Below are 9,485 nucleotides of genomic sequence, written 5' to 3'. Positions count from 1 at the left end.
ATTGCTGGTGGATTCTGAGGTCCAAACAACTAACTTCAAAGCTGATTTTTGAGATCTAACCTATGAGTGTGTGGATGGAAATACTTGCTGAACTACACATGAAACTGCACTTGAAAAGCCAACTGATAAGTTCTTGTCTAACAGGAATGAGATGAAATGAGATACTGGAAAATCAGAGCAATACACCTAGTTTGAAAAACAATGTTTTAATCCAGGAGAGATGACAGGTATAAAAAATATAAGAACTTCCTTATCTAAACTGTGCCTCATTTCTTCATCTGTGAGGGGGGATCACCTTGATGATTACTTGGATAGGTCTGGGGACTAATTTAGAAAAATAAAAATAAAGTCGTTATTAAAAGACATGCATTTTAAGATATAGAACTGTGCAGACTCCTATGAAGATCTTCCTTACAGCAGTGTTTATGATAGCAAAAGATTGCAAACTAATGCCCATCTGTAGAGGGGTGGCTAAATTCCGTATGAAGTTAAAAAAGGAGGAACGTAGGGGCTTCCCTGGTGGCGCAGTGGTTGAGAGTCCGCCTGCCGATGCAGGGCACACGGGTTCGTGCCCCGGTCCGGGAAGATCCCACATGCCGCGGAGCGGCTGGGCCCGTGAGCCATGGCCGCTGAGCCTGCGCGTCCGGAGCCTGCGCTCCGCAACGGGAGAGGCCACAGCAGTGAGAGGCCCGCGTCCTGCAAAAAAAAAAAAAAAAAAAGGAGGAAAGTAGATCTACATGTATTAACACCTAGAGATCTCCAAGACTGCTAAGTGAAAAGAAAGTTACATTACAAAATACACATCTATATTTTTAAGACAAATTATATGTTTTGATAAAGATACATATGTATGTGTCTAAGAGTATGAGTGTGTGTGTATTGAATTTTTTAATTTTTTGTTTGTCTCCCCTACTAGACAGTACGTTCTATCAAATCATGGGCTATGTTTTTTTTTATATATGTATAACTGATTTACTTTGTTATAAAGCAGAAACTAACACACCATTGTAAAGCAATTATACTCCAATAAAGATGTTAAAAAAATAATAAAATAGGGCTTCCCTGGTGGCGCAGTGGTTGAGAATCCGCCTGCCGATGCAGGGGACACGGGTTCGTGCCGCGGTCCGGGAAGATCCCACATGCCGCGGAGCGGCTGGGCCCGTGAGCTACGGCCGCTGAGCCTGCGCGTCCGGAGCCTGTGCTCCACAACGGGAGAGGCCACAACAGTGAGAGGCCCGCGTACTGCAAAAAACGCCCCCCCCCCAAAAATAATAATAATAATAATAAAATAAAATGTTGCCATTTCCTCCAAACTCTCAGTATTCACGTCTCGTTATTAATTCACCACTCTATTACTAGGGGTTACCACTGAATCAGTGATGACTCCAGAACTTCTGTAGGAGGGGTTTGGGGCAGGTGAGCAATTCATTCTGGGAAAGAGAGTCTAAAACCAAGTGAATGGCCCTTTACATTAGCACGGGAAAACTTCCCCCATCCCACCTTGTCTCAACAGAGCCATTAATCTAGAAAAAACTACAGTGTCACTTTTCAGACATCTACCCTGTGTGCACACATGGAGAAGGTACTTAGAATGTTAAAGTCAGCATGTTAAGTAATTTTCTTGAAATACTGTAACTAGCACCCAGTTTACTTTCTTCACAGTTCTTTTCATAATCTCTTTAATTTTATTCCTTTTTAATTGTCTGGTACACGTTTAACACCTAAACTCCAAGAGAGAAGGAGCTTCATCTTATTTCCAGTGCCTAGCACATAATGGTTTCTAAATGGAACTGATTCCAAGATTGGCCTCATTTAGGAATGGATTTGTTGTTATAATCAGGTTTCCGAAATCTTTAGTATCAATACGGAATCCTTTCCTCTCACATTTCACAGGAAGCTAGACTTCTTAAAGCCCAAACATGGATATGTTTGAAGTTTCCTTGACTGATTTAAATTGAATTAAAATAATTATTTTGTACAGGAAAAACTTTCAAAATTTTTACATTTTTCAGAACATAACCACCTTTTGTTTCTCTACTTTCTTCCCTTCAAAACAAACTTTGCAACATTGGGGTGAGTTAAATAATCAGAAATCTAGCCCCAAATTAAGTTCTCAATGACATGAAACACATTTTTTGCTCCTTTTGAATAAAAATCCTATATGCAGTACATTAATGTTTTCTTTTAGAAATTACGTTGACAACTTAATCCCTAATTCAAGGCATCCATATAATTGGTTTACAGAAAGGTTCTTCAGCAAAATATTTAACACAAGATATATATGAGATGCTGAGATCTGGGTAATATACCTTACTTGAAAGGCATGAATAGTTTTTAAACACTGTAGCATAATCACACTTAAGGCCATAGTTACTTTGTTCCCAAATCCCTGCAATTCTCTTTGAGGGGAGTTCTAAAAGGCCTGTGTCTTCTCCTGTGTCCACAACTGTAGATGTACACTGATGGCCCTCAATCCTGCTCTCCAAACTTCAAATAAGGGGCCAGAGACAAGGCTCGGGACTTGGAAAAGTCCTAGAAATACCCTGCCTCAAAAGCAGTTTCAGAGTTTCACATTTTCCTAAGGATGACAGAGCTGAGTAGACATGCCAAAGTCTTCCAAATCCTGCTGGTTGTTTTGAATTATGGCTACACTGGCTGTGTACCCCTTGAGTTTTTATCTCCACATACTTGAATTAAATCCTGTAGCTCCTCTTCGGTTCTAGCATCTGTGACCTCTTCACAGGGTCTATATGCCACAGCTATTTTACCAATTTCTAAAACCACAATCGGCAGTTTCTGGAATGCATCTGTCATAGCCTTCTGAATAGCAAGCTTCTGGCTTACCTTCCTTTTCATAAGGACTGATAATGACCCTTCCTCCGACTTATCCAAAGGTTCCTCAGCCATGCCAACTCCAGGACTCCTGCACTCGTGGGAGGGCAACACCACCTCTAAAGCACAAAAGAACTTCAGGCTTTGCTTCTGAAGTGGTGTCACAATATCTTCATTTTCCCTTTCTTCAAGGTTAGAAAGATCCTGAAGCTTGATGATCCTTTTGACTACCCATTGAAACCAAAGTAGTAATTTGCCAATGCTTGGCATCTGGAGCTGTTTAGGGCAAGCGTATTATGTTGAACCACCTTATGTCTGGTGCCGAGACGAAGCTTCACTGGAGATGTCTGAAAAAGCTGCTTCTGGTCGCATGCCTTTTGGGCTCTGTGGGCATCCCTTGCTGAATAAAACTTGATGATGGCATAGAACCCAGGACCGGCCACTGCTGCGTTTGGGAAGACTCAGACCGAATACGGAAGGCTAAATTGCAAGGCCTCGGCAGTGGGTCCAGAGCTCAGCTCCCACACCAGCAAGGTTTTGTCACCCGCTATGGGAACCGCAAAAGGTACCTACTCCACCATCCTACCGTCACCACGTGTGCGCGGCTCGGGGCGCAAGCGGACCAAGGGCTATGTATTATACGTTATGTTCACTGCTATATGTACCTTCAGTGTCCTTAGCAGGAGCTCAGTAGTTATTTTTATTCATGTGTATATGTGTGCGTATGTTCCTCTTCTTTTTTTGTGGCAAAATATACATAAATATATTTTTTAAATATACTTAAATATGACGTAAAGTTACATTTTCATCCCTTTTAAGTGTACAGTTCAGTGGCATTAAGGACACTCACACTGTTGTGCAACCATCACCACAAAGCATCTCCAGAATGTTTTTCATTTTCCTCAACCAAAACTCTGTACCATTAAACATTATCTCCCCTCACCCCACAGCCCCTGACACCCATCGTTCTACTTTCTGTCTCCATGAATTTGACTACTCTAGGTACCTCCATATAAGTGGAACCATATGATATCTGTTGTTTTGTGACTGACTTATTTCACTTAACATTATGTATTGAAGGATCATCCATGTCTGAGCGCGCATCACATTTTTAAAAATCCATTTATCTGTTGATGGACACTTGGGTTGCTTTCACCTCTTGGCTATTGTGAATAACACTACTATAAACATGAGTGTATATATATCTGCTCAAGTCTCTGATTTCAATTCTTTTTTTAAAAAATATTTATTTATTTATTCAGCTGCACCGGGTCTTAGTTGCAGCACACAGAATCTTCGTTGCTGCGTGTGGGCTCTTTTGGTGGCTACATGCAGGCTCTTTTGGGTATATACCCAGAAGTGGAATTGCTGTGTGGTGTGGTAGTTCTGTTTTTAATTTTTTGAGGAACGACCATGATGTTTTCCCCAGCAGCTGCACCATTTTACATCCCCCGCAATAGTGTGAGGTTGCAATTTCTCCACATCTTTGACAACACTTGCTACTTTTTATGTTTTGATAATAGCCCTCCTAATGGGAGTGAAGTAGGCAATAGTTATTTTTTTTGAATAAACAAATAAACAAACAATATTTCTAAAATTAGAATAATGACTGTTTATTGCATGGCATTTGTCTAAGGATATTAATATTACAGAAGAATACTTGTATCCTTCTGAGATGCGTTGTTTCAGTTCAATTCAACAGCAAGAGCATTAGACTTTCCTTTTTTTTTTTTGCGGTACGCGGGCCTCTCACTGTTGTGGCCTCTCCCGTTGCGGAGCACAAGCTCTGGATGCGCAGGCTCAGCGGCCATGGCTCACAGGCCTAGCTGCTCCGTGGCATGTGGGATCTTCCCGGACTGGGGCACGAACCCGTGTCCCCTGCATCAGCAGGCAGACTCTTAACCACTGCGCCACCAGGGAAGCCCTAGACTTTCCATTTTATACAGGATATCTAATAGACCCTAAGACAAAATATAATGTTAAACCCAAATTACTGCTTTAACTACAATAAATAATATCCATTGTCAAAGAGAGACCAGACTAAAAGATCTCTCAAGAGCCTGTCATATACATGCTCATTTATGGCATGTAACTAAATATTTAAATACAATCAAAAGTAATATTCATCCTCAGAAAGTTAAAACATAGAATTACCATATGACCCAGCAATTCCACTCCCAGGTATGTACCCAAAAGAACTGAAAAGAGGTATTCAAATAAAAACATGTAAACAAATGTTCATAGCAACACTGTTCACAATAGCTAAAAGTTGGAAACAATACAAATGCCCACTGCGAATGAACAGAAAAACTACCTGTAGGATATTCATACAATGAAATATTGTTCAGCCATAAAAAGGAATGATACATGCTACGGTATGGATGCATCTTGAAAACACTATCCTAAGTGAAAGAAGCCAGGCAGAAAGGCCACACTCTTATGATTCTGTTTATAAGAAATATACAAAGAAGGTAAATCCATAGAGATGCAAAGCAGATTAGTGGTTGCTAGGGGCTGGGTGGAGAAGGGAGAGTGATTGCTCATTTGGGGTGATGAAAATGTTTGGAACCAGAGAGAAGTGATGGTTGCATAACATTGTGAATGCACTAAGTGCCGTTGAATTGTACGCTTTTAGATGGTTAAAATGATGAATGTTTTTCTACGTAAATATTTTACTTAAAAAAAAAGTAACGTGCCTTCACCTAGCAGTGAGGGTGGGCAAAGCACAAACAGTATGGAAGGGTATAAGGAACAAATTCTTCCTCCTCATGCTCCAAGTTCACTCTTTAGTGGTAATGACTGTCAATAGTTTCTTGTAAATCCTTCCAGAAAATATTGGTGCTTAATTTTTTTTCCTTTTTACAGAGATTGCATCATATTCTATACACTGCTTTGCACCATGCCTTTTCCACTTAATGATATAGTTTAGTGAGTTCTCCATGTCACTGTGTTTAGTGCTGGCTCATTCATTTTAACAGTTGCATAGCAGTATTTTATTGACTGAATGTACCTTAATTCGTTTGACTAGCCATCTCCTGATGGATGCTTAGGTTATTTACAGTTTTTGGCTACAGAAGAGAGTACAGTTTTTGGTTTTTAAAAAAAATTATTTATTTAATTTATTTATTTTTGGCTGCATTGGGTCTTCGTTGCTGTGCTTGGGCTTCCTCTACTTTCGGCGAGCGGGGGCTACTCTTCGTTGTGGTGCATGGGCTTCTGATTGCGGTGGCTTCTCGTGTTGCAGATCATGGGCTCTAGGCATGCGGGCTTCAGTAGTTGTGGCGCACGGGCTTAGTTGCTCCATGGCCTGTGGGATCTTCCCAGACCAGGGCTCGAACCCATGTCCCCTGCAATGGCAGGCAGATTCTTAACCACTGCGCCACCAGGGAAGCCTGACAATACAGTTTTAAATATTGTTATTTAAAGATCTTTGTGCACAATGCAAACACATATGTTGGATAAATCTCCAAAACTGGATTTGCTGGGTGTTATGGACTATACTGTGACCCTAACTCCTGCCCCCTGCCAAATTCACATCTTGAAATCCTAACCCTCAATGTGTATTTGGAGAGAGGGTCTTTAGGGAGGTAATTAAGGTTAAATGAAGTCATCAGTGTGGGGCCCTGATCCAACAGAACTTGTGTTCTTTAAAGGAGAGGGAGAGAGTCCAGAGATAGCTTTCTTCCTCTGTGTGCACATTTAGACACAGAGAAAAAATGTCACCTACGAGCTAAAAAGAGAGTTCTCACCAGAATCCAACCCCATCAGCACCTTGATCTTGGACTTCCAGCCTCCAGAACTGAGAGAAAATAAATTTCTGTTGTTTCAGCCAGCCACCCAGTCTGTGATATTCTGTTATGGCAGCCTGAGTAGACTAAAACACTGGGACAAAGGACATACACATTTTTAATTTGATAGATGGACCAACATAATCCTCTGAAGTTTTGCTCCACTTGACCCTTCCACACACAGTCAACAAGGCTTGTTTCTCCTGTATCCTCACCGGCACTGGGTATAATCACACTGTTTAATCTTTGTCAATCTGAGAGGAACAAAAAATGTATGTATGTAACTTAATGTATGCTTTTTAAAAAATTTTTATTTATTTAGTTATGGCTGTGTTGGGTCTTCGTTTCTGTGCGAGGGCTTTCTCTAGTTGTGGCAAGTGGGGGCCACTCCTAATTGAGGTGCGCGGGTCTCTCACTATCGCGGCTTCTCTTGTTGCGGAGCACAGGCTCCAGACGCGCAGGATCAGTAATTGTGGCTCACAGGGCCAGCTGCTCCGTGGCATGTGGGATCTTCCCAGACCAGGGCTTGAACCCGTGTGTCCTGCATTGGCAGGCGGACTCTCAACCACTGCGCCACCAGGGAAGCCCTAATGTATGCTTGAAATTGAGACTTTTTTCCAAATGAGTGTGTGTGACTTTTAGAGTGAATCCTTTATCCTCCCTCTCCATCCCTGGAAGCCCATTATGTGGTATTACGTGAAAGCTCGTCCAACTCCACAGGGACGTTTCAAGTAATTTTCTTATTCACTTTCCATTTCCTCTTGCTTCTTTAATAATTCATGAGTTGAAATGGCTATAAAAGAAATAAAGGTAAGAGAACATTATTGGGAGGGTCTCTCATATTTGGTAGTAAGATATTTAATTCACTGTGATTTGGAAAAATGAGCTATAGGTCATATGATATTATAGATGAACATAAGTTTCCACTAGAGTCAAATTTTCTCAACTGCCTGATTGCCATGTGAAATGTATTTGAACAGTTATAGAACAGAAGCTTTTATTACATGTGTCCACAGACCGATAGAAGTAGGAATGAGGGAGTCGTGCAATTTTGTTTCTTTGAGATATGTTGAGCTAGCTTCTTACTGATCATTCTTCTTACTTCTTGGGAGTACAAGGATGTGTCACCAGGACACTCTGCTCCAGGGGCTCCCAGGTGCCCCATTTGAATTATACATCCCCTATGCCTGTCATCCAGGTGCTTGCATTCCAGTCAAATGAAAAAGGTTGGGCTACAATGACATACATTGATTAGAAAACACACCCACACACCCACGGACCACTGGATTATGAATGATGCCCCTGACTTATGCCTCTTTGTACCCCAGTGTTAAATGTTGGTGGAACGAGTAAATGTATGTATGTAGGAATGAATGGCAAAAATACCAATTAGTTCAGTATCCAAATGTTTCTTGGGAAGGATGTTATTTTGGCCAAGAGGCTGAGCACAGCTTTTGATCTTCATAGCATTCAAAGTCATGACTTTGTAGCCACATTGGCAAATTTCGTGGCTTGAACAGATGGAACAATCAAGCCAACCTATGAAAAACTGAAATATTTTACACATATATACCCTCACACGAAATGAATTACGATTTGAGAAGCTGGATAGCGGTGATATCTTATTACTCACTGTTTTTTAGACGTTAATTCACAGATGTTGATTAATCATTGACCACTCATGATTGTATGTTTTCAGATTCAGTTTTAGAACTTTGAACAAGGTCAGTAACCTTGTGTTGCTGCGGTCATAGTACCTTGCTAATTACTGAGAGTGAATAATTATGTCAAATATTTTCTAGAGCACTAAGAGAAATGGCTTTCAGTATATCTTAAATTTGTTATATAGGCTAGTTTCAAAACAGATCGGGGCTACAAATTTGAAACTATCCCACTGGCATGATGTCTACGGGGGCGGGTGTGTGTGTGTGGTGTGTGTGTTTGTTTTTTGTTTGATTGTTTGTTTTGGTAAGTGGTAACCTTGGCAATTTCTATTTGTGGCACATGGTGTGTGGCCTCTCAGAGCTCTATGCTATACTCTCTGACTCAGTTTTCCTTGCTATGCAATGAGTCCATTTGTCCTCAGCCTGCAAATTTCAGTTGGCTTTTTTTCCCTTCTGCCAAACCAATATGGAAATTGCCCCCCCGCATTATTTTGGCCACATTTTTCAAAGCTTATCAGACCAGCCCCAAACTCCAGCGTAACTCTATAACTTAAATTATTCAAAATTTTCTTGAATGAGATGGCTTTTAGACTGGATACATGATAACAATAAGGGAAAAACTTGGCACATTTTGTCTCACATTTTACTGTAGAAAAGGCCCCGGTGGCTTAGCTTACACATGCCTGGAAACAAAATTTGCCTTTCTGCTTCTTTGTGAGGCAGTCAAAGCATGATGTGCAAGTCCAAAATATATTTAGTTCTGTCTGTAGCAATTCTTTTTAAAAAATATTTATTAATTTATTTGACTGCGAAGGGTCTTAGTTGCGGCATATTGCTACGTGCGGGATCTTCATTGCAGCATGCAGGATCCGTTGCGGAGCACAGGCTCCGGACGCGCAGGCTCAGCGGCCATGGCTCACGGGCCCAGCCTCTCCGCGGCATGTGGGATCTTCCCGGACCGGGGCACGAACCCGTGTCCCCTGCATCGGCAGGCGGACCCTTAATCACTGCGCCACCAGGGAAGCCTCATGTGGGATCTTTGATTGTAGCATGCGGGATCTTTAATTGCAGCATGCAATCTCTTAGTTGTGGCATGTGGGATCTTAGTTCCCTGACCAGGGATCAAACCCTGGCCCCTTGCATTGGGAGCATGGAGTCTTAGCTACGGGACCACCAGGGAAGTCCCCGTAGCAATTCTTTT

The 9,485-nt window shown here is 41.5% G+C and overlaps 1 pseudogene across 1 annotated transcript; it reads right to left on the bottom strand.

Annotated features, from left to right (window-relative positions):
• Nucleotides 1–2,646: 2,646 nt before the first annotated feature.
• Nucleotides 2,647–3,796, bottom strand: LOC307066821 (RAD52 motif-containing protein 1-like; annotated as a pseudogene). Its single transcript has 2 exons — nt 3,776–3,796; nt 2,647–3,401 (listed from the first exon to the last, which is right to left on the bottom strand). The product of its transcript is annotated as an RAD52 motif-containing protein 1-like (transcript).
• Nucleotides 3,797–9,485: the final 5,689 nt, after the last annotated feature.

This window comes from Hyperoodon ampullatus (assembly GCF_949752795.1).
Source record: "Hyperoodon ampullatus genome assembly, chromosome: 18".
In the NCBI taxonomy this organism is placed as follows: domain Eukaryota; kingdom Metazoa; phylum Chordata; class Mammalia; order Artiodactyla; family Ziphiidae; genus Hyperoodon; species Hyperoodon ampullatus.
This window is presented reverse-complemented; position numbering and strand designations above follow the sequence as displayed.